This window comes from Natator depressus, chromosome 6, assembly GCF_965152275.1.
Source record: "Natator depressus isolate rNatDep1 chromosome 6, rNatDep2.hap1, whole genome shotgun sequence".
NCBI lineage: Eukaryota > Metazoa > Chordata > Testudines > Cheloniidae > Natator > Natator depressus.
The window spans coordinates 17,958,102-17,984,454 of record NC_134239.1 but is presented as its reverse complement, the minus strand read 5'-3'; the positions used below and the strand labels follow the sequence as shown (position 1 = coordinate 17,984,454).

Here is a 26,353-nt window from a genome sequence, read left to right as displayed (position 1 = left end):
AGGAACAGTGCAAACCCTTTCCCAGTGCTGGTACTCTGGTTCCTTTTTGCTTATGCAAATGAAATCTAAAGTGTCTGTAAAAACTCCCCTGCCTTCCCCAAACCATTCCCCGGTGTTGAGAACTATTAGTTATTCCTGTGGAAGCTTAAACCTTTCCGAACTGAAAGACAGGTTACACTATGTTTCTCACAGTCTGCAAATGACAGAATAAACACGCCCACAGCCCATCTGTTCAGCAGAACTAGGTTCCCTACTCCCAGAGAGACTTTCCAGATGTGTGAGAAATGATCTTCCTCCTCCCCTCCCTGTATTAGACCCATTAACAATGTCTAAGGTGCGGTTTACAATGTTTGTAAATGAAGGGATTCACACTGAGTCCCGCCGAGCGCTCCTTTGTAATAACAACGTGTTTTGTACCTGGGACATGTGATCTCAGCCTTCTCAGGGACCCCGTTCTCCCCAGATAAACTGCCTGCTGTTGTACAGGCCCCACAACAGCAACCGCCTCTGTTTATAAAGCTGCTACACAGGAAGGAAGCCTGGGTGTGGACCACAGAATGTGTTACTGTGACATCTTGGGGCCACTCAAAATCCGAGTCTCAACTTCCCTCACCTGTAAAATGGGGTAACAACACTGACCTACTCTGGCTAACATGGAGAACCCTTTAATAGTTTATTAATACTGCATGTTGGCCTGGATAATGTTTTCTGTATTTTGCTCTAAGTGTTTCTCAGTAGGGATCTGACAGGCAGGAAACAGTTAATGGCTCAAGATGGTCAGCTCTGGAACTCTGGCTTGTCTCCTGCCAGCCGACCAAACTGCCTTGACCGAGAGGGGCAGAAGCCCATCCACACTGCTGACAAAGACTCCTGGCAGCTTTTAAAAGCACTCCCCCTTGAGGAGAGAGGGTGGAAACCACAGGAACCCACTGATGGTGGTGGAGACACTAGGCCTGCCTAGGTCACCATTACAGCCTGGTTGGACATGAAGCAAGATAGACATGGTGGTTTGTTGTTTCAAAGTTCTTTTACTCTAATGTTTTGTTCCTATTGCTAAAGAAACATATGTCGCTTTACGAAGGCTGTTGGTTACCATCGCTGGCCAGAGGCAGCTGCAGGGAAGCAAAGGAAGTGCCTGAACCCATTTGGGCCTGCGGAATGAAAAGCGTTTGGTACGCACAGGGCAGCGTCACCACTGTTCCAGGGGTAGACGGAGACGCTCGCTCTCCTTGAGCTCGCGTGCTAAAAACAGCAATGAGGCCATGGTGGTACAGGCAGCAGCATTGGCTAGATGCCAAAATACGACCCTGCCCGACCCCCTGAGCGTTGTGCTCAGGCAGCTCATCCAAGCTGCTGCCCGTGCCGCTGCGGCCACGCTGCTATGTTAGCGGGCTCGCTCCGGGAGCGCGAGCCTGTGTCTGTCTACCTGCCGTGGCAAGCACTTCCCCAGCACCTGCGTAGACATACCCGGAGCCATCACTCTGCACCACAACCCCTACCTCAAAGGGGAGGTGTGGGGATTACACTGAATTATCTTTGCAAAGTGCCACCTAAGGGCAAAGCATTGTGAAGGGTACTGGTAGTTGCCCCAATCACACGAAACAAATGGTTCCTACAGGCACTATATAAAGATGTAGACTTGGGATGCACAGCAAAATAATGAATCATTGCCCACTATCAAATGTGATTCTGCAGCCAGTATTCAGAACCTCACAGTTGATTATCTTGCTTGAAGAGCTTGGGCAGATCAGACAAGATGCCCATTTGTAACTGTAAACACACAACCCCATTCTCAGTGGGCTGGACCCCAAAAAGTATTTCCTCATACTTGTGATATCTCTCAGCTAAGATCAGCTTCAGCCCCAAACCTGGAAACATCTCAGACAGGAGCCACTTTGGGTGGGGCTGAAGCTGTAACCCAAATTGAGTATTTCAGCTCAGATGGGGAGGTTTAGAAACTTTGGGGTCCTGGGGCCTCTTTTGTTCTTATTAGTTTTAAATAAATACATATAAATTAATAAACTAATCAATAAATTAAACAGTGTCAAAAGTCACTGCAGTGATCTATAGCTGAAGGCCAAGGGTGAATTATCTTTAATAAATGCATTTTATTTTTTTTAAAGAAAAGATATATTCCATTTTCCAAACAGGGCCAGCTTACTGTGAGCCATTGACACAGCTGTTGGAGAGACACTGAACTCTCAGCTTCTCTATACGGCCACAGGGAGCAGACATGAGCCACCAGCCACATGCCCTATCAAGCACGTTACATAGAGGACACCTGTAAATAGCCAAATGTTACTTACCCCAGTCTCTGTAATGTGCAGGTTGGATGTTTCAGCCCCTCACACAGCAGCCGCACTCCAGCATCTCGCAGAGAATAATTAGCCCCCAGCTCCAGCTCCAGCTCCAGCTCTGTCAGGCTCAGGCTGCTTCTGAGAACGGCGGCGAGATCCTCGCAGCTCCCATGGGTGACATCACGACACTCCAACCTGCAAGAGAGAGAAACACAGAGAAGATCAATCACAGTGTGAACAGGCTCATCACAGCTGTTCTGCTGGGGGGTTCCTGCCCACCAGCTCCTCTCCCTGACCAATCAGCATCGAGAATGGAACAAAAGTCCTGCCCTAGTCCATGTCAAGACCCACCCCTCAGCCAGTGAGAAACCAGTGCTGGGGGGTTAAATCCCCTGTTTAAACCCCACTATTTTCACTTCACCCAGTGCCACTGACCAATGAGGAACAAGGTTTGGGCTAATACTTTCTAAGCACCGCCCCCAGCCCCATTCACTGACCAGTCAGAATTCAGGATGGGCAGAAAGATGCTGCACCTAAGCTCCACCTACTCAGCACTCAGCCAATCAGGTTGGACTTTGTACTATTCAGCCCTGGAATGGTGCGACCCAATCGGAGCAGCCCCATCGCTCCAGGGAGGCTGTAGGGGGAGCCCCCTCCCCAGGCAGCTGGGCCAGGCTCAGAGCCGGCGGAGCTGGAAGATCCTGACCCTCCGCGCCCCCGGCACTAGCTCTGCTGCTGCCCTGCAGGACACAGACGTCTCCTGTCTCTGCCCCCAGCTCTGAGCCTCAGGCCTGGGGAGGGGAGGCAGCTACGAGGCCCGGCACTGGCAGCATCACACCCACCTTCCTCTGAGACCAGATTCAGATGCGAGGGAGAGACAGAGGGGCGAAGAGCCCCATGGTGATGGGGATCCCCAAGGTGTGGGGAGAGAAGAGCCCCTGAGAGAACAGTGAGTCAATGATCTCTCCTTGCAGTTGTTTTTCGGGGGCTGAGGTACAGTCTTTTCCCAGTGATATCCTTGCAGGGTTCACTGTATTTTTTAAATCTGTGACTGACTATTCACAGCAGTTTGCAGTCCCCTTAGTGCTCTCACTGGGATGAGTTGCAAACTTCCAATCCCACTTGTAGCCGTGAGCTGAAAACCAGTAACCAATACTGATGTGACTGCCCCATTCTGAGACGAATTGGTCCCAAACTCACATGAAGATATCTTGATAAATGGCAGTGCCACCCAGAGCACCAATGCAAACTGATTGCCCATCAGTAGGCTCCCATCCCTATACAAGAAAATAAAGCCCTCCCTTCTTGGTCACAGCAGCAGATCAGCCTCCAGTGCCCAGACCAGACCTGTCTATTCCTGGGGAGAGCATGTCAGAGGCACCTCTAAACCTTGCTTGTAAGTTTTGGGAAAAAACAGATGTGAAGCTGCAGCTCATCCTCGCCCAGCTGTAGGTCAGTGAGCAAGAGGAGTCTGGGAAAAGATAGTCCTGGTCTTGCTGCTGGGTCCCCAACTATGAAGGCACCAAGTAAAGTCACCATGAAACAATGTCTGAAACAATAGACACTCAATACCAGATGCAGTGACTTTCCTCATGCATCCAACAAGCTCAGACCAGTTCTATAGTAACAGTACAAAGATCGTCTTTAGGGGAAGTGCAGGGTCAAGCCCACCCACTGTCTTTTTGGCATTTCATACCCATTGCAGGGGTCTAGATACCCAAACAACAAAGGACACTCAAGACAAATGAGATGCTGCTATCTAATGGGAAAGCCCTTGAGCCCGTAGGTGGGGGTTTGGGGAAGGGGGGGAAATAACAATCTTAACATGGTCTGTAGAAAAGGACAAGACTATAGTAAGGCCTAGAGATGCCATATTTGATTTGCCTGTGAAAATCTGCCCAAATCTGCCTGATATAAAGGCCAGCCCCTGCCACTCCCTGCTCCAAAGCATGTGGGAATTACAGCTTGTCAAAGACAAACATGACCAGTTTTGTTTGTTTAACGTGGGCAAAACAATGTGTTCTCCCCTTCATGTGTTCTGCATTTCATGTGTTCAAAGCACAGCTCCTGTGGACTTCAGCTGCAGCTGTGAGTGCTCAGCACTTCTGCAAATCAGACTCCATGGTCTCAAGTTGGGCACCCAGAAAATGAGGACGATATAATTAGTGACCACCTGTGAAAAGCTTGGTTTTGGTGACTTCCTTATGGTCACAGGAATTCTTTAGCAGAGACAGAGAGAGAATCCAAATCTCCAGGGCAGTGTTCAGTTACCTTAACAACTAGATCATCCTTTCTCTTCCTTCAATCCCCTGCCTCATTCCCTATCTACCTTCCAACTTCTCCAACACATGAAGCAGGGATCCTGCAGACTACAGCTGGTCAGAAGTTTTCTGATAAGCCAGAATTTCATCAGAAAATGCTGGTTTGTCCAACCGGAAATTCCTCGTGAAAGTGAGTTGGGTTTGACAAACTTTTGCCAAATCATAGCCAAGGTTCCAACAGAAAAGTGATTACCAGGCAGGTCTCTGACAGAATTTCAGCCCAAAAAGTTTGACAAAGTGAAAAAGCAATTGAAAACAGAGACTTATAATGGGAAGTGTTAGGCAACCTTAATAATAGGCACTGCTACGAGCTTCACAAATATAAATTTATTCCTCAAATTCAGGGGGTTTGGAATGACTGCTCCCACTTGGGTCCATCTTTAGATATAACTTCCATTCTCCAAACATGCCAAGCTATTGGGATGTTGGGAGCCACTAACACATCAGGTGCTGGAGGTACACTCAGCTTTCAGCCTGTCCACCCACCTGCAGGGAACTGACATATTACCTCACCTTCAGACTCTGGTGAGTTCTTTACAGAAAGGAAATGTGTAAATGCTTACCACAGTTTCTGCAGTTTGGATGGTTCAGCTGCTCACACAGCAGCCTCATTCCTGAATTTCCCAGCTTGTTCCACCCCAGGTCCAGTTCAGTCATCGAGAACAGAGGAGAGATCCCTACAACAAGCGGCTGTGAGATCACAACCGGAAAGACTGTAGGAGACAGATAAATCGAGAGGGAAATGAGCACTGGTCTGTACAGTTCCCTCAGGGATTTTCTAGAAAGATTCCTTTAATCTGAGAATAAAATCACAGAGGTGTAGAATGACAGGTTTCAGAGTAGCAGCCGTGTTAGTCTATATCCGCAAAAAAAAAGAAGGGAGTACTTGTGGCACCTTAGAGACTAACAAATTTGCTCATGAAAGCTTATGCTCAAATAAATTTATTAGTCTCTAAGGTGCCACAAGTCCTCCTTTTCTTTTAGTGCTATAGAAGTGGATGCTGAGGACCACACGACCACATGTGACTTTCAATCCATGTGGACCTGTAGCTTTCATTTATGCTGAGTTCCATATATGTTATCCTGAGGCAAAGTTCCCAAACACCATCTCCTGCACAGAAACGCTTGTCAGAGGGGACCAAACTGAGCTCTGGGCTGGCCATGTTCAGAGAAAAATGCAAGATCACTTCGTTGCTAAAGCCTTTCCCAGTAACACCAGGGTCAGCCTGAGATGGAGATGGTGAGAGATGAGAGGAAAGAGAGAAAGAGAAAAGAAGATTCAGGTGGCAGCAGGGACGGGATACAAAGAGAGGGGACAAAACAATCCCTTCCCCCATCCAGCTGCATTACCCCTCCTCCCCACACACACCTTTGAATTGGGGAGAAATCGGATGAAGTGAGGATACTTGAATGTTAAATAGACAGTCAGTATAGGGCTTAGACACCATGGTGATGGGCACTTCAGAAATACCTAAGATGTTCTCTCTAGCCTTCTTAGTAATTCCTAACATCAAACAATTTCCCCTAGCCACAATGCTCACCTCTGTCTCTCCTGTTCATCTGTTAGATGATAATTGGGTTAAGTGTCATGGAAACACTAGGCAGACATGGAGCCAACCGCACACACATTCTAGCCAATGGTGTAAATTGTCACAGCTCAATCAAAGTAAATTCAATGGCACAGTGACAATTTACACCAGCTGAGAATGTGCCCAATGACTGGAAATTTCAACACATTGCTAGAGAGTTAGGCAACTTTAGATGGTCATTACATCAGCTATGGCAAGGATGCTATTCGATGCTGCAGAGTTTCTGGGATCACAGCGGTGATAAGGGGATTTAAAAAGGAAAGAAGAGTTACTCACTCTAGTTTCTTTAATTTGCAGTTTGGATCCTTCAGTGCTTGACAGAGCAAGTAAATAGATGAATGCTTTGGCTTATCCTGACAGTCTTCCCTGAAAAAGAGAGAATAAAAAGTTTGTGTCCTATTTCCTGGACATTAAAATAGCCTCTTGGATGCTGCCATTGTGGGCTACGTATGAGGTATTCTACAGTTTCAGTTATTTGTAACTCCTCTAAAACAAAAAATATATTCAGTACCGCTAGATGTACTTTAAATACACAGAGCCAAATAAAGTAGGTGCTACAAGTACAACCCATTCATTTTTTGAACTTGCAGTACTCTGGGGCTTTGAGCATTCGCGTGCAGCTCTAAGCACTCATACAAATGGGAAGGTCTCCAGTGGTTTTGTGCTTTGTTGTTGGTCAACAATTGTTTGATCATTTCTGAAGATAATAGAAATCAGCATGAGTGTTGACTTTAATTTATCCACAAAGATAAAAGCCAAAAAGTTAGAATTTGCTTAAAATATGTAAGTTTGACGACTATGACTCGCATTGTGTAATTGGTGTTTATGCTTTCTGAAATTACATCCCTATAAATAATCAGAAGAGAATAATCTATGGTGCAAGGAGTGTGACAGGCCAAGTTCATTTTAAGGCACCATCTGTACAAGACAGTGGTTTTCAAGCTTTTTTCATTTGTGGACCCCTACAAAATTTCAAATGGAAGTATGGACCCTTTGGAAATCTTAGACTTAGGCTATGTTTACACTACTCAGCTTTTAGCAACAAGGCTGTGTCAACACAGCCCTGTCCCTAAAAGTCGGTGCGTGTAAATGCTGTTTGTCGGCATTTTTGCCGACAAAATACATCTAGCCCGCAACGAGCGGCTTTTGCTTTGTCGGCAGGAGAGCGCTGCTGCCAACAAAGCAGCATTTACACTTGCACTTGCCGTGGCAAAACTTTTCTCATTCGGGGGAGGGGTTTTTAAGCACCTGTGAATGACAAAATTTTTGTCATTCAATTGCAAGTGTAGACAAAGCCACAGTCTGTGGATCTCAAGGGGTCCCCAGTCCACAGGTTGAAAGCCACTGGTATAAGAAATAGTGCTGGATGAATGCCGAAAAAAAAAAAAAAAAACCTTCCCTGACCCCCAAGAATATTCTGATGAATTTTAAAGTGAATTTACTTTCACTGTGTTCACACACCTCTACTGTTCACTTTTCACAAATATTCTAGCAAATATGTTTACAAACATCAATGCTGTTGAAACAGTGAGGTAAGAGAATGTTTTGGAATATTAATGAGAAAGCAAAAATTGACTTTGTAATCCTGAGTATTCATACAGGGAATCTGGTTCCAGTGTTCATGCTCATCCATTCATAGAACAGAAACACATCATATGTCCTGTGTGTCAATCAAAATTAATAATTTTGTTGCCAGCACCTAGTGCCAGAGGCGAACAACAGCAAGGTTCGTTGCCCGGTGTGCGCCACCCAATAATCACAACAGGGTGGAGAAGCAGAAAAGTTTATTTGCAAGGTACAGGGAGAATAGAATCTCAAATCCTGCACACAGAGCAGGAAGTTACACAGGCTTTTATACATCCTTTCTTCAGCATACTTATCCAATAGCAAGCTGCCCTAAATATCCATATAGCCAGCCAATCCAGTTACCAGCTAGTTCCCTTGTTCTCTGTACCATCTGTTAAACCATACATAAAGCTGCTTTATTCAGCATTTTTCTTCCATATCTGCCCTGTTTGGCCTTGTTTAGTTTCAGGCAGTCTGACTTTGCAACATATTGTAGCAGATCCTCAGCATAACTGCTGCGAGTGCCTCCGGGCGGGGGGGCCAAGGACACTTGGGCCTAGTACGCATAACTGCTGCGAGTGCCTCCAGGCGGGAGGGGGGGCCAAGGACACTTGGGCCTAGTGCGAGGGGGCTTCATCGACACTCGTGGTCTTCCATCCCCTCGAGTTACCTAGTGGCCATGCCCCAGTGTCCCCAACAGCTCCCTCCTCTGAGAACACTCAACAGCCTTGGCTCTGAGTTTTCTCACTTGGGCTACTTATTTCTTTACAATAGGACTTTGCATAAGCACTTTGTGATAGCCCTGAAGTGAATGACTTATTAACTTTTGCAAAAGGGCCCTAACACATGATACTGCACAGCATAATACCATTAATACAAGCAATACAGGAAAAAGAAGTTTCAATAACAGGCTAAATAAACCACCAAGCCAAAATGACAAACCCCAGCCTGAAAACAAGGTTTACAACCAATCGCTCTCTGGGGCAGTATAGGCAACCTGTGCTCCGGCTCGGGCATGGGCCTCAGCCTGTACCACCTTTTCATAGATCTCATAACTGCTATCATTTACATATACACAACATCGGGGCCCGACGAGGGCACAAACCCCTCCTTGGGATGCCAAGAGATAGTCCAAAGCCAGCCTGTTTTGGAGGGGAAACGTCCTGAGCTGCTGTACCTCTTTATTTAATGTTTTTACTGCTAACCCTAAATCACTAACCAAGTCCTCTAACTCTAAGGCAACTTTCTCAAGTACCATTTGCAGCCTTACAGTATAGCAGCCTATGCATGCCATGGCTGGCCCGGTAAACAGTGGCGCTATTCCCAGTACAGAGCACCCTACAAGCTTCTCGGTTGTGAGGGAATTCTTCATATTGCCCTCCAATACCGTAGTCAGTCGCCACAGGGTCTTTTCTCGTGACTCAACAGAGGTATCTCGGGCATTTCTAATCTTTCCTTTGGGCAGTGTGGCAGTTATGGAAAGATGAGGAACTCCATGAGCTATATAACAGCTACCTGTTTACGGGCGGTCGCAGCTACTGCCCTAGTGCTTGAGGAAGCCGAGAAGCTAACATTGGGAGGGGTTATGCAAATCCATACTCCCCATATGGTCCGAGCCTTATTGGATACAAAGGGAGGGCTTTGGCTCACCCAGGCGCGGATTGCTCGGTATCAGGTTAAGCTGTTAGAGAACTCTGAAGTCACCTTACAGCCTTGCCCCTCCCTGAACCCAGCCACCCTCTTGCCAGAAACAGAGGAACAGAAACATGACTATTTAGAGATCATAGATGCCCAGTACTCCAGCCGTCCGGATTTAAAGGATGTACCACTCCCAAATGCAGATTATGAGTGGTACACTGATGGTAGCAGTACTGTAATAGATGGGCAAAGGAGGGCGGGTTATGCTGTTGTGACCCTCCATGACACTGTGGAAGCTGAAGGTTTGCCTGCTGGGACCTCTGCGCAGCTTGCCGAACTAATAGCCCTGACCCGTGCACTTGAACTGTCAAAAGGAAAGCGGGTCAACATTTTTACCGATTCAAAGTATGCTTTTGGTGTGCTACATGCTCATGCTGGCCTATGGAGGCAAAGGGGAATGCTGACAGCCCAAGGCTCCCCAGTCAAGTATGGGCCCCAAATCCTCCGACTCCTAGAAGCCATACAACTTCCCTCAGAAGTGGCGGTGGTACACTGTAAAGCCCATCAAAGGGAAGATCAAGATGTGGCCAGAGGTAACGCCCGGGCAGATAGAGAGGCTAAGCATGCTGCAACCCTGCCATCCCCTCAGACTGAGAACGCCCATATGCATGCCCTTATCCCATCAGTAGGGGAGCTCCCAACTCCTCCGTACTCTGGGGAGGAGAGACAGCTAACTGACAAACTCGGTCTCCGGGAAAAGGAGGGATGGCTCCATTCCCCGGAAGGGAAGGTCCTTCTACCAAAGGGCCTGATCCAGCTGGTGCTGCAGAAACTACATCAAACCACTCATGCTGGCAGGGAAGCACTTATCCAGCTAATGGGAAAATACTTTATCACTTCCGGACTCCGACCCCTGGCTGCCCAGGTACAAGCGGACTGCTTAGTCTGCCAAAAGAATAACCCCCGACCGGGACATCCTGTGCCACCAGCTGCCCTAGAACCCACTCCGGGCCCCGGACAAGTGTGGCAAATAGACTTTACTGAGTTTCCCCGGACCCAAGGGTTCAAATATCTCCTTGTCATAGTGGATCGGTTCAGCGGATGGCCAGAAGGCTTCCCATGCTGTAATTGCACTGCCAGAACAGTGGCCCTTAAGTTTGTTAAGGAGATCATTCCTCGCTTTGGACTCCCTCTGTGGATGGAATCTGACTGCGGGACACATTTCACATCAAAAATCATTCAAAGCATCTCACATGCCTTACAGATCCCCTGGAAACTCCATACGCCCTGGAGACCGCAAGCCAGTGGTGTAGTGGAGCGTACCAATCAGACCCTTAAACGGCATCTCTCAAAAGTGTGCCAAGAAGCCTCACTGCGATGGCCTGATGCTTTGCCCCTCGTCCTACTCCGTATCCGCGTTCTCCCAAAGGGTAGATTAGGGCTCAGTCCCTTTGAAATTATGTTTGGAAGGGCATGGCCTATGAATGGCACCCCGGTTCTGTCAGGGGAATGGGAGCTGGGGAATGGTTTTTTGTCACAGTATATGTGTTCCCTGTCGGCTGTTCTCTTGTCTCTTCACAGATACTATGAGAGTTTTTTCAAATATACACACAGTGTGAAGCTGCTGGTGTCATTGAGGGTAATGTGAGAAAGCTCAGGACAGGTCTACAGTACCGTGGGGATCGACGCTCTGAGATCGATCCACCGGCGGTCGATTTAGCGGGTCTAGTAAAGACCCGCCAGATCGACTGCAGATCGCTCTCCAGTTGACCCCTGTACTCTACGCCCAATGAGAAGAGTAAGGTAAGTCGACAGGAGAGTTTCTCCCGTCGAGCCCCCACAGTGTAGACCCCGCGGCACGTCGACTCCAGCTATGTTATTCACGTAGCTGGAGTTGCGTAGCGTAGGTCGACTTACCACAGTAGTGTAGACATAGCCTCAGTCAATGAAGTGGGGTTTGTATTTAGTTCTGAAGGCGGTGGGTGTCTGTGGGAGGGGCAGATCATTCTTATTCCATCTGGCAGTGAGTTCCACAGTGCTGAGCCCGCTTCCGTGACGCTTTGGTCCCCTGTAGCTATTCGTCTTCCCCTCTTTGCTGACAGCTTTCTTTTGCATGTGAGGCCATTGATGTGGAAGGACAGGCGATCTCTCTCTTAGCTGGGGTCAACCCCATGCAGTGCTTTGAAAAGAGTCAGTTCAACAACCTTGAACTGGACTCTGTTCAACAGGGAGCAGCGTTTTGGGCTGAGGTGTTCCTGGTAACCTGGCTCCCCTTCTCCACTGAATCAAACACAAGCCACCTGTCTTTGCCATTTGGCCCTTCGTGGCTTAGCCTCACTCTGCCTATCAGCTCCAGTACACTATCATGCCATCAACCTCTGCCTCTACTCTGCCAACAGTGCCAGCCTATCTTACTCATTAGTCCGTAATATGTTCATGTTTTCTCCCCTGCTGCCTCTTATACCTGGGAGAAACACTTCAAAAACCATAAATCCACTGCATTAACCTGCTTCTAATCCCTCCTTAACACTCACCTCTGCTACGAATCCTGCCTGGACAATGGCACGCCTGACCCTGCTTATTACTGCTGCTCATTATACTGAATGTGATCATTTGCCAATCAGTGCAACACATGGTGATGAGTTTGAGATGTGGGAGCCGCCAAACTCATTGGGCCAGGGAAAGAAAGTAAGAATGACACTATGGCCAAGTGGTTAGGAAACTCACGTGGGAGATCAAAGTTCAAGTTCCTGCTCCAATTGTTATTTAATTAGATTACATGATAGGACAGCTTGAAGAGGAGAGACTCAGAAAGACCCACATCAGAATAGCCCAGTGGGTAGGACAGTCTTCCAATGTGGGAGAGCCAACTTCAAATCCCTGCTCCATATTATGTAGAAGGGGGAATTGAACCCAGGTCTTCCACATCTCAAGCCCATGCCCTAATCACAAGGCTAAAAGTTAGAAGGAGGGCACCACTTCCCAAAGGGGCTCAGTAACCTCCCTGCAAAAAAATATTTTGTCCAAAACTATTCAGCAAATATCTGTCAAATTTGCAACTAGTATTGGTGCCTGTAAACTTTTTTTGAGAATTTACTATTAATCAAAAACAAATTACCCAGATGTATCTGAAATACTTTTTAGCTCATATATAGCACTATTTTTAGAGTTTACTAGTGAGAACACTTCCTCTTTGTCATTTTAAAATGCTGCATTATTATGCGGTGGTCCAGACACCCTGCTTCAGGTACCTGCAGAGTTTTCATTTTAACAGGAGAGTGAAAATTTTCTTTTTAAGAACTGTCTTTAAAATGGCAGGAAGCAAGAGCTATAAGTTTCCTTGGTCCATGATGAAGGACTTTGCAAAGTCACTGAAAGTTTCAGTGAGCAGCGCTCTACTTTTCTTGTACAGTTGACACAAGCACACTCCTCTACCCCACCTCTTTGGTCTCAGCTGCACGCTTGTCCATATCTCATACACATAGAATCACAGAAATGTAGGGCTGGAAGAGACCCGAAGAGGTCATCTAGTCCAGCCCCTCGTTGTGAGGCAGGACCAACTATACCTACAATATCCCTGACCATCTAAGCTGTTCTTAAAAACCACCAAGGATGGGGATTACGCAACCTCCCTTGAAAGCCTATTCCAGAGCTTTACTACTAACTATAGTTAGAAAGGTTTTTTCTAATATCTAACCTAAATTTCCCTTGCAGCAGATTAAGCCCATTACTTCTTGTCCTACCTTCAGAGGACTTGGAGAACAATTGATCACCATCCTCTTTATAACAGCCCTTAATATATTTGAAGACTGTTATCAGGTCTCCCCCCTCATCTTTTGTCAAGCCCAAGTAAATCCAGTTTTTCTTACTTAACTTTTTTTAACTTTAAGTGTAGTACTTTGCACTTGTCTTTACTGAATTTCATCATGTTGATTTCAGACCAATTCTCCAATTTATCAAGGCCATTTTTAATTCTAATCCTGTTCTCCAAAGTGCTTGCAACCCCTCCCAGTTTGGTGTCATCTGCAAAATGTATATGCGTACTCTCCACTTCATTATCCAAGTCATTAATGAAAATATTGACAAGTACTGGACCCAGGACAGACCTACGCAGGACCCCACTAGATATGCCCTTCCAATTTGACAGTGAACCACTGATAATAGCTCTTTGAGTAAAGTCTTTCAACCAGTTATACACCCACCTTACAGTAGTTTAATCTAGACCACAGTTCTCTATTTTATGATAATTTCTTGTGGGACAGTGTTGAAAGCCTTACTAAAAAATCAAGATATATCATGTCTACAGCTCCCCATTCATTGAGCCAGTCACCCTGTCAAAGAAGGAAATTAGATTGGTTTGGCATGATTTGTTCTTGATAAATCCATGCTGGCTGTTCCTTATAACCCTATTGTCCACTAACTACTTACAAATTTATTCTTTAATCATTTGTTCCAGGATCTTTCCAGGTATCGAAGTTAGGCTGCCTGGTCTATAATTGCCCAGATCTTCTTTGTTTCCCTTTTTAAAGATAGGTGCTATGTCTGCCCTTCTCTGGTCCTGTCAGACCTTACCTGTCCTCCATGAAATCTCAGAGATAATCACTGATGGTTCCAAAATTCCTTCAGCTAGTTCCTTAAGTACCCTAGGATGAATTTCACTGGGCCCTGCCAACTTGAATACATCTAACTTGCTGAAAAATTCTGGAACCTGTTCTATCACTGTTTTGTTTGTTCCTTCCCTCTGGATGTAAATATTAATTGTGTTGAGTATCTGGTCACAATTAACCCTTTTAGCAAAGGCTGAAGCAAAATAGGCATTAAACACCTCAGTCTTCTTGATGTCATCCCCTATTAGCTCCCCTTCCCTGCTAAGTAGAGGACCTACACCTTCTTTCGTCTTTCTCTTGCTACTTTTGTATTTATAGAACCTCCTTTTATTGCCTTTTATGTTCTTTGCTAGGTATAACTCTTTTTGTGCCTTAGCCTTTCTGATTTTGTCCCTAAATGGCCGTGCTATTCCTTTGTACTACTTCTGAGCAATTTGTTCATCTTTTCTCTTTTTGTAGGACTCCTTTTTGATTTTCAGGTCATTAAAGAGCTCCTGATGGAGGCATAGTGGCCTCTTAGTATTCTTCCTATTTTTCCTTGGCGTCAGGATAGTTTGCCATTGTGCCTTTAATGTTGTCTCTTTGCCAGCTCTCCTGAACTCCTTTATCCCCTAGATTTTCTTCCCAGAGGAGCTTACAAACCAGTTCATTACGTGTGTTAAAGTCGGCTTTTCTGAAGTCCAATGTCTTTATTCTGCTGCTCTTACTCCTTCCTTTCCTTAGAATCATGAAATCAATCATTCCATGATCCCTTTCACTCAAACTGCCTTTAACCTTCAGATTCAGAACTGATTCCTCCCTGTTAGTCAGAATCAAGTCTAAAATGGCTGTCCTGGTTACTTTTTTCTTTAAAAACAACAACAACAACAACAACAAAAACTGGATGAAAGAACCACAATATCCATTTGGATAAATAGCTTTCCACATAACTCTATTGTAGTGAACGAGGCAGTACAGTTTTCACCAAGTGTTCTTCTTGGGTCTTGTACAAACAGTGGAACACCTCAAGCTCAATGCACAGGGAAAAAGTCTTTCGTCTATGCAGAATAACATATTTCAGCTGTTAGAAAACTGATTGTTTTAGTTCAGGTAATACTTACTGATATAGCCACTTTGTTGATCTTGGGAGCTCTTCTTCTGCATGGTCTTCAAATATAAACGAACATTCAGATATAAGAAATGACTCCAGTCTATGACAATGCTTTACACAGAATGAAAGAACCATTTGATCCATTTGGGTAAGTTCATTTTGACTTATGTGTAGTTCTGTGAGATGTTCCAATGCACTTGTCACAAAATTTTCTTCTTGGATCTCAGACAAGCGGTGAAACTCTTCAAGTTCAGACGTCAGCTCATCATACACAGAAGGAAAAGATGAATTGGTTTGTTTTTTTGTTGGAACTGACTTCAGTAAATCTGGCTTAATTTTAGGTGAAATTTTACTGCTGAATATTTTCTCTAGGTCTTTCATTCTTTCTTCATTTAAGAGCCCAAACAGAAATCGCACTGTTAACATTAAATAATTTCTAGAGTTTCCATAGTTTTCTAATAATGTTTTTACATCTTTCTTAGGAGTCCCTGAATCTTTTGTTGTTCCCTCATCTTCCTGTAGCACATAGGACATAGCTGCAAAAAACTCTTGGAAACTCAAGTAAATGAAGTTGTAAAGACATTCACAGTCAATGTCTTTTTAAAAAATGTTCTCATTCAAAAAGAGGGGGAGAGAGTCTGCCTGATCTAAGCCCAACATCTTGATTTCTTCTTCCTCAAACAGTATCTTTCACTTCCAGATTCCATCAGCAGCCAAGGAGTAAAGTCCCCTCAGGTTAGCTTGTAGATGTTGCTTCATATTGCTGCTGAGGGGCTTGACTAAACTGGAAAGGTAGAGCATGTACTCTCCAGTGACTGTTTTTGAAGTTTGTGCAAGATCCTCACCTTTTTCAAGCTGTTGTTTGACAACAGTGCAGATGATCCAACATACTATGGGGACAAAGCACATGGTGAAGAGAATTTCATTTTCTCTCACAAATCATAAAGCTTGTCTTGCTTGCCTCTCATTTCCAAAGAACTTGTGGAAATATTCCTCCCTCTCAGCTTCAGAAAACCCCAGGATCTCTGCATAACGTGAACACTCTAAACACTGCCCGAGTTTCTCCAAAGCAGTTGGTCTCATAGTGATCAGAAAGTGGGATGTGGGAAGAACTGTTTTCGTAAATAAACTGCTCAATATGATTTCCACTGGTTTCATCTCCCAGGGATCAGAGCACAGGTTATCTTCTGACTGATCAAGGGAAAATCTCAGTTCATCAAACCCATCAATGATGAACAGGAGTTTTTCTGGTTTCACCAAAATCTCACTAACTGGTGTATTAGAATTAGGACAATTTTTACAAATCAGGTCAGCTACACTTCCCTGCTTAGTAAGACAGTTCATTTCCCTACAATTTATGTAGAAAACATAATCAGACTTTTCATTATAGAGTTCTCCAGCTGCCCAGTCACACATGATCTTTCTTGCTGTCATTGTTTTTCCAATCCCCGCAGCTCCCAGCAGCACAACAACATGTGGCGTTGGTCCATCCTCATCGGGTTTAAATAGGGTGTCCGTGGTGATCACAAACGAGCTTGTTTGGTCATGATTTCTGCATGTCTCCGCCCCATGGCCATTATTGCATGTTCTCTCTCTTTTGAATGACGAGGTTTGTCTACAATAGTGAGCTTTGTGTATCTTGTGTTCAGTATCACATTCTCTCCAAAACGACTGTTCGTCTTTTATTACTCTGTATTTCTTTTGAATATCTTCTTTATACTTCTTCCTGTAATCTGAATCAGCAACAGCAGGGAGGAGGGATAGCTCAGTGGTTTGAGCATTGGCCTGCTAAACCCAGGGTTATGAGTTCAATCCTTGAGGGGGCCGTTTAGGGATCTGGGGGCAAAAATTGGGGATTGGTCCTGCTTTGAGCAGGGGGTTGGACTAGATGACCTCCTGAGGTCCCTTCCAGTCCTGATATTCTATGATTCTAACATGGGACAATATAAACACTGAACTAGAAGTTTAGGGGGAAAACAGATTTATCGTTAATCAGCTACAAAAAAAAATCTGTTTTAATCTTAATGGTACCTCAAGTTGAATTGCATCTTTCCTCATAGAAAATTCTGATCTCACTTAACTATGGGCCTGCTCCTGCAGCCCTTACTCTTGTAAGTCGCCTTATTGAAATTATTCCTGTGAGCAAAGACTGTAGGCATCACTTCATCCCTCACTGAAATGCAGCCACCTCTTGGGTGAAACCTGGCAATTGTTTCACAGTGCACAGCAATGGTACATACAAGTTAAGGCACAAAGAGGAGGAGGCTCTCATATGCAACTGAAACTGTTTTGTGAAGTTACATTCTTCCCACCCAAATAAGTTTGGCCAGGACACACGCATTTGAAAAAGGGTGTGTGATAGGATCCTTAATTACCACAACTTGGTACCTCCAGTTACCTTCCTCACTTATGAGATGTGCCCCTAGCAGCAGAGTGTCCCCCAGCACCAGGCTGGTGCATTGGCTCAGCACTGACCCAGAGGGACTTTATGCACAGGTCTGTATTGTAAGTTGTCCATGATAACAAGAGTCCAGCCCAGCCCATGACATACAATTGTTTGTAAAAGTCAATAAGAGTTAACTAAAGTGACGGGTACAAACTACATTGTTTAAGCTAGAAGAGCTGTGCTAAGAGGTCTGCAAGGCTTCTCCTGACCCCATGAGTTGCCATGACAATGAGCTGAGAGATTCTAGAAGTCGGAGGAAATGTTTGTAATTGAAATGGCTAAAGTTATAGCTAATTTGGTTGGAATGAGGTTGCCACCTGTTTTGGACATGGTTTGTCTGGAGGTCACTAAATGGGTCATGTGGATTGGAAGGGGGGGTGAGCTTTGCCATCATGGCTGCAGTTCTTGCACTGCTGGGCCTTCAACATCCAGACCCTGAAAGATGTCCCAACCAGACCAAGCCAGAGAGAGGGAACCAAATGACATCACCATCTCCACTGGTTTTAGCTAAATGCTGGACAGCACCTGGGAGGTTTCTGATGTCCTTTTCCTTCCATCATGTTTCTATCTATCCCTTCCTCCACCTTTCACAATGCTGCTGTGAGCCTGAGACCCCAGAGGGACTTAAAGGAAACGCCTCAAACAGCCCGACTCTGGAAAAAGTTTGGCAGGTCCCAGGGGATGTCTACAGCTGACTCAGGCTTGTGGGGCTCGGGTTTCAGGGCTATAAAGCTGCAGTGTAGATGTCAGAGCCCAGGTTTCAGCCCAAACCCAGAGACCCCATGAGACGGGGAGAGTCTTAGAGGCCAGGCTCTAGCCTGAGCCCAAACATCTCTGCTGCAGTTTTATAGCCCTGCAGCCCGAGCCCCATGAGCCCAAGTCAGCTGACCCAGACCCACCACGGGTCATTTCTTGCAGTGTAGATGTACCCAGCACGGCTGATCCGACCATGTGCTGGGCCTGTGATTCTCCAAGAGGGAGGCTGCCAGTCAGCACCAGACACAGAGGCTGCATTTTCTCTCTTTGCAGCGCTTTACTCTCCCCTTCCTGAGAGTTTGTCTTGTTCTGTATTAAAGAAAACAAGGCAGCGACAAGAGCAACAGCAACACAAGGATACTTTGAGGATTGATGCCAGCTGCTACCGATTAAACCCTAGGGAATGCTCTTCACCTCCAGTGCTATTACCTTAGTCACCATAAAATCTTTACAGTGTTGCCTTTGGGAGCTGTAGTCATGATAATGCCTAGTCTGAGGAATAGATGGGAAGCCCTGTACTAATGGTATCATCTGGAAAGGCATTGAGATTTTGTTAGCGTATAACTTTGGATGTCCTGGGGATAGCTCCAGGAAAGCATGCAATTGAATAGGTAGCCAACCACGGTTCTGGGGTAACTTCCCACGTAGGCACCGCATACCTTTTGCAGACAACTCTGATGGTTTTTCTTTTGAATGCAAATCTGAAAGGGAAGATACATATAAATAACATTGAAATAATTTTAGTACAAGTGCATTTATATTCTGTATAGAGCCATCTAGTGATGGAATGATGCATTTGCATCTTGCACTAAACGGTAATCCCTGACGACAGCACTGCTACCGGCAGACATTTAATGAAGTGCTGTTTGTGAAATACTGTAACGGGAGTTCTGTCTGTGTGACCTCTCTGCCTGATTCTACTCATGATTCATCCACACTTAGCACTTCACACAAGGAGCAGTCTACATCTTCAGGGAAACACAGAACAAAGAGTCAATTCAGGAGAGGCAATAGAGGGCTTCCCCTTCGCCCTCTCCCCTGGTTCTTGTCACACAGACCGAAAGAAGCAAAAGACCAGAAGTCCTAAGCGCAGACAATGCCATGTTTATTGGGGTTAGTTTCCAAGCAAGCATATTCTGAAGCCCTTCACACCAGTCGGGCTTATCTCTATACATGGATAGAGTCTGTTCCCCAGTGTTCTGTTCCCAGCTCTGACGCCGCAGAGCCTTTAGCCCGCGTCCCCCTTCCCAGCTGTGACACCGCAGAGCATTTACCCCGTGTTCCCTTCCCAACTCTGATGCCGCAGAGCATTTACACCACATCCCCCCTCCCCGGCTCTGACGCCCCAGAGCTTTTACCCCATGTCCCCTTCCCCAGCTCTGACACTGCAGAGCCTTTACCCCATGTTCCCCTTTCCCAGCTCCCATTCCCCTATTCCCACCTCCCCCTCCTCCTTCTTAGCAGGCCTAAATATACTGCTGAACATGCCCCTCGTCCCACCCCTTACACCTCATGGTCATGTTCTGTTTTAGGGGGTTGTGAGTCTGGGGGCTTCATCCCACCCCTTCTGTATCTCATGGGAGGGGTAAGGAGTGAGGTTTTGTTCTGGCCAAGGCCAGGCTTTCCTTTGGCTTTTAGTGTTTCTTATGCCTGCCCCCACGCCCCCATCTCCCCTGGACCCTCCTAACCAGTTGCTTGACCTTCGCTTGAGAGAGAAGCCAGGCAGCCTTCCACTGTATGCTCATATATTACACTCCCACCATAGCCTGTAACACTTTAGCTCTGTCCCTTATCTCTTCCCATTATCCTAACAAATCCAGCTGGTTGTGGAAAATGCAGCTCATGGTTTCTTTGTCCTTCACACATATTAGTAAGGATGTAAGAGTATCAAAAGTCAAATCCAGAATTCTATCTCAGGCTAAGAAACAGGTTTATATGCTACCAAGAGGGAATCCCCTTAGAAACAGTCATTTCCAAAGCAGATTAGATTAAACAATTAAAAGGTCCATCTAGAGGACAACTCTTCCCTAGCGCAGGGGATGGGCGAGATGGCTCAGGAGATCCTTTCCAACTCTAGGGATCTAAGACAGACGCTGAGGGTTGGCAGAGGGAAATTTTTATTTGGGACAATTATAATGAAGATGGAGGCACTGGGGTGGATTAAGGGGGCCTTTCCCCAATCCCAAACTAGTTACTATATTAAGTGTTTATATTATGCTCTTTGCCCAGCTCAATTAGATGCTGCTTTACAAAAAATATAGCTGTATAGACCACAAGAATAGTCTGTACAGCGTTTTCATTACTTTTGCAAGCATCTGTTAATAACTCAGGGAATAAAGTACCCTCTGCCCACATCTCAAAAATAAAGACCTACATTATTCATTGTTTGTGTGCTGGTAGGAGATAGAGCCCCAGTCAGTGATCAGGGCCCCGTACTAGTCCCTGTACATGTGTATAAAAGAAAGATTATCTGCTTGAAAGAGCTCACAGCTTAAAACAAATGAATCATCCCCTGCCTTGAGCTCTGGAGGCTGCTAAACTCTCCCCCTGGGGGACTGTCCAGGGGAGTGAATGCCAAAGGCCTCTAGGGAGAGCCCCGCTGCCAGCCCTAGAGCGTTCCATCCCAGGGACCCCGGGCAGAACCAACCCAGCCGAGCTGCTCTGTCACCATGGGGAACAGGGGAGAGGAACAGGAATGACTGTAACAGGATTTGAGTTTAGTTCCATCACAGAGCACATGGATTCTAACACTGCCTCACCTGCGTGGCTGCCCATAGACACTGGCTATTACACTTTGAGACACTGAAAAGCAGCCTGGGGCCTTAGGAACTGCAGATCTCCAGATTTGCTGGCTCCTTGGCTGTTTGTATTGCACTGAACTTGTTTCTTTATCTCCAAGGCTATTTTTAATTAAAGTTCCTGCCTGGAACCCCAGAAAGGTCTCATGGCGCCAGTCGGCTATTTGGGGGATAACATACTGGGCCAGCCTCTCTGCTGTGATCAGCTTTTAGTTACAGATCCTTGATTCTCTGTCCCAGCCCTAGCACAGGCTAGAGCAGCCTGGGGGCTGTTCTAACTTGTGCCCAGCTGCTGCTGGTCCCCAAAGAATGGTGCTGCAGCTGGGGATGCACTCCAGTCACCACTCCTCCCCACCTCTCTCTGTCCATGGCACTCCCTCTGCACCAGTGTGTTGGCTCTACACCCACTGGGGACACCCCCACACTGGGGATTTCCTCAGATGGAGAGTTACAGGCCGTCTCTGCTCCCCTTGAGCCAGCTGAGTGGTGAAAAGGGAGTGGAGCAGGTGAGAGAATCTGGCCCACTCGGGGCATCGCTGCTCTGAGTCCTCCAGGCTTCCTGCTGGGATTCAGAATTTGTCATTCCTGCCATCACCCTCTTTCTCCTTCTGCTCCTGCTGCTGCTGCTGCCCTGGGGGAGACTCTCGGGTTTTACAGTAACTTTAGGTTTCCTACCTTTTTCTCTTCCTTCTCTGAGTTTAGCAGCAGAATCTGTGAGATTGATCTGAGTGAAAATGTCTATGGTTACATGTACTGCAGTGTCTCCACCACAGAATTTCATCAGAAGGTTCTTAATATCTATCCTGTCGGCATTCTCCAGCAGACCTCGGGGGATATTACGTTTCCCTTCAAAGTCAGAGTGTGATAGTTTGTCTTGAAATATTTTCAAGTCTTCCTGAGAAAGGTCGTCGAGGGCTTGTAAGAGCAGGTCACTGATTCTGCTGCTTCGATTCCCATCCCTGAGTATCAGGAAAGAAAACTAAAATCCAAATAAATTGCTGTAAATAATTAATATGGAATAATCACAATATTTCCCATGCAGAAGAAAGCAGCTTAACCTTGGGGCTCATAACTCCTCGGTGCTTTGCCTCACAAAGGACTCACTGGACATTGTCTCTCTGTGCCTCAGTTTCCCCCTTTGTAAAGGGGGGATAATCACACAGCTCTAGCACACAGGGGCGGGGTGCAGCTCAGTTAATATCTGTAAAGGCTGTTGAGGATCGAGGATGAAAGGTGCTATAATAATAGTATTTATCATCCAAATGGATTTCAGAGCACAGAGTTGGGACCCCCCGCCAATTTAAAATATTTCAGAAAACAACCCAAGGCAGTCTGGGGTCTGTACATCACGGTCCTGGAATATCAGGACCTGTGTACTGAGACCCACTGTTACCTTTCCATGGCCTCAGGATGGTGTTGGATATCAGAGCAGCAAGGTGAAGGGTAGCAATGGTAACTTCTGACATACTGACTCGGGCCCATTCTGACAGGTCCCACAACTGTATAAACTGTAACGTGTTCAAATTAGAAGTAGCCTATCCCCAGAGAATGATGTATTTACCGTTAGCCAGACAGCTATTGGAAACAACAGCTGGTAACCCTCAGCTGATTTGTTCTCTCAGTCTTCGCAATGCTCAAACACAGGCACCCAGAGAATCTAGAAAGAGGAAGAGGAAACAATTTGCTCAAAGTTTATTACTGCAGTAAAGGAAAAGTAACACATTTCCAGTGAAAGCTGACCTTCAGAGCTCCCTGAATTTCTATAGCAGCCCTCTTCCCCCTCCCGGAACCTTCCTAGTACTAATTACACACACACACACACGCGCGCGCGCGCGCACACACACCCCCCCACTCCCCTCTTTTCTTCTGTTTTTTATTTTTCCTGGAACTTCGCCTTTTGGACATGCCCCTTTGGCTTCAGCAGTTTGCACAACTGTTTCCTGTGAATAGTGACACCACAAACACATCCATCTCTTCCTCTCCCACACGCTCTGTATTGGGAGACAATAAAATACCCAGATTCAAAGGCGTGTAAAAGTTAAACCAAGACAAACAAACAATGTATAAAGTAAAGCGTGAGGCAGAGAGTGGAGAATGCTCCCTGCGTCTGCTCAATATGCAAATAGCAGTGATATCAGCAGGGGGTGGGGCTTCAGTCCCTCTCACTCTGTTTTTTCTCTGAGGGGGGTGGAGTCGCTGTTTTAAATTAAAAGTAATGAAAACAGGCTTTTTTAAAAAAAAACATTAAGGAAGCAGAAGTGGATCTTCATGGACCAGGAATTTCATAAGGTTGCAAAGTGACCACGAAACAGCTTTACAAGTCTCTTTTACAGTTACTCAGGAGGAAGTTGCTGCTTGATAAGTCACGGAAGGGAGGAGGCGTTTCTGACACACTCCTGTGAGATTCTTTATTGCCATTGTCTTTCTGGGGCAAGCTCCTTTATTCCCTTGAAGATTTGCTCCTCTTTGGGTGCAAGGCCCCCAGTGCTGGCTCACACACCGGCACCATTTGGGGCTTTGTGTTCTCATTGTGGTTTCAGTTACAGTAAAAATGTATCACGTTTGCTGTCTGCGTTTGCAGCTCCCAGAAACTCCTGTCCCCGCTGAGAAGTGGAAACAGGACGTTCACCATTCATTTCAGCTGAGAAATGAGAAGAATGGTGACAAGGAATCCATGGGTCCCACTCCGCTTAGGATGGCCAGAGAATGGGGGGCTTCTGCCTGGTTTGACAGCAGGGCTCTGAGCCTCAGCTGCGGTAAGTCAGCACAGCTCTGCTGACATCAATGGAGCCACCCACATTTACGCCAGCTGAGGATCTGGCCAAGGACTGTTTGTATCCTGAAAGGGACAGAGGGGGTGGGAAGAACGCCAGGAGGTCACCAGTACATGGGTCCCTACATGAGGGGCCTGGATTTGCTCGTATCAAACCTCCACATAGAGTGACTAAGGTAACAGATGATGTCTCTGCAGCAGTGGTTGAGATTGGTGATGTGGGTACGATGGCTCCTCTCTCTGCTTGGTCTCCTATTGTGTCCATGAGCCTGTGCTCGCACCTCCAGCCCAGACACACTCCCCAGGACACCTCCTTCAGGAACGGCTCTTATACACATGCCGTGTTCTCCCTTTTATCCAAAACCCTGTCATCTGAACCGCTGCATGATCCCAATCCCTGCCTTTTCCCCCAGCCTGAGACACGCCCCCTCGGAAGCATGTATCTCAGGCTAGGGGACAAGGAAGGGAGTCAGATAATGCAGAGGTAACAGAGCAGAGACCTTGCGCCTGCAGGGATCAGGTGTCACCGGCCCTGTGGCAGCTCAGGGAATGGAGGGAACTATCACAAGAGTGAGTGAGCAGGGCCACGACGGCCTAGGCCTGCAGAGAGCTCCCTGCGCTGCTACAGGGCCACTGACACCTGATCCCTCCAGGTGCAGGGTGTAGAAGGGAGGCTACAGTCCATGGGGAGCAGCGCAGAGACACCTGGCCAGGACTCTGCTCTGCCCCGCCAGGACTGCAGCCTTCCCTGCACCTTGTGCCTGCAGGGATCAGATGTCACTGGGCCTGCCACAGAGCAGGGAGCCCTCTGCAGTCCCGCTGTCCTGGAATTGAGTGAGAAGGGCCATGCCCCTGCCTCTCAGTTATCCAAACTCCTGGGGATTCGAATAATATCTGTGTTATCGCCATTTGAGGCATGGAAATTAAGGCTGAAATTTTCAGGTGTCCACTCATTTTGGGAGCTCAACTTGGGTTACCTGGGGCCTGAATTTCCAGAGTATTTACCATTTTAAAGCACATTATATGTTCAAACCATGGCTCCAATAGACGGCAGTTGCAGGTATAACACCAACAGACGTCGGTGGGCAGGATCGAACCTGGGACCCCTGGTGTTTAGTGTATGAGCTACTGCATGAGCTAAAAGCCACATGGCTGTTAGCTAAGGCTGTAGCAGACTCATTAATCTCTAAGTGGTCTTGAGGGGACAAAGCATCACACCCATGAGGTGTGTGGGTTACACACTTCCCCTAGCTGAGGAAGCATGCACCGAGCTTCAGAGACTTCCCAGTTGAAATCCCGGACGAGCCCTGCCCCCCCCTCCTTGTAACGCTGACAGACCCCAGTTGTTGGCAGACAGGATTGAACCTGGGACCTTATTGAGTGAGCCTCCACTGCATGAGCTAAAAGCCACATGGCCCTTAGGTAAGGCTGTAGCAGACTCATTAATTTCTAAGTGGTCTTGGTGCCACTTGAGGGGACAGAACACCACACCCAGAAGGTGTGCGGGTTACACAGTCATGAGCGCTCAGCACTTCTGCAAATCTGGCCCCACGTATCTCACATGTTAGGCACCCAGAAAATGAGAAACACACAATTAGTGGCCAGTTGTGAACACTTTGGTTTAAGTGACTTGTCCAGCATCACATGGACATTCTGTGGCAGAGGCAGGGATAGAATCCAGTTCTCTGGGGCAACATTCACCTGCCTTTAATATGAAACCATCCTTTTCTCTTCCTGCAGTCCCCTGCCTCGTCCACTACACACCTTTCAATTTCTGCAACAAATGAGGCAGGGGTCCTATAGGCAACAGCCTCCTTCACGACACAGCCCTGATTTGTTCCCAGAGCAGGTCCAAGCTATGCACTGAATGAGGTATGGTCTTGTGGAAAAACGCAGGATTTAATCATGTAATTAACTGCAGCATAATAATGCAGATACACAAGGAGCTTGATTCAAGATTGCACAGACAACCTTAATTTTGGCATTTAACTTTTGAGTGCTTGATTTTACAACTTTAATGTTCTTTTTAAATCATTTTTTTGGGATGAATTATATTTATAGGTGTGACAGTTCGGGACACCTGGGATGTCACCTGAGGTGTTTAAGATACAACTGAGCCTGGCTTCTCTGCCAGCCTGGGCCCCCTTTTACCTGGTCTTGCTGATCCAGGCTCTCAAGCCTCCTCTGGCAAAGCTCACAGGCAGGGCCACAACCAGCTGCCGATACAGACACTAAGAAGAGCTCTGGGAAGACTCAGCTTAAGGGATTTGCCACAACACACAGAAGATCACCCACCACCCCTTCGGGTACAAACCCAAAGTTATATGAAGTTTGCCTCCTTCCTCAATGTGAAGGAAGGTATGCACAGCCTCTTCCCCCGCTCCCCCGAGTTAGAAATTACGTAAACTGGGTTATATTATAAACCAGAAATAAGTTTATTAACTATGAAAAGTTGTATTTTAAGTGGTCAAA

The 26,353-nt window shown here is 46.4% G+C and overlaps 1 pseudogene; it reads right to left on the bottom strand.

Annotated features, from left to right (window-relative positions):
• Positions 1-1,073: 1,073 nt before the first annotated feature.
• LOC141989732 (NACHT, LRR and PYD domains-containing protein 3-like) lies at positions 1,074-24,889 on the bottom strand (annotated as a pseudogene).
• Between the last annotated feature and the right edge of the window lie 1,464 nt (positions 24,890-26,353).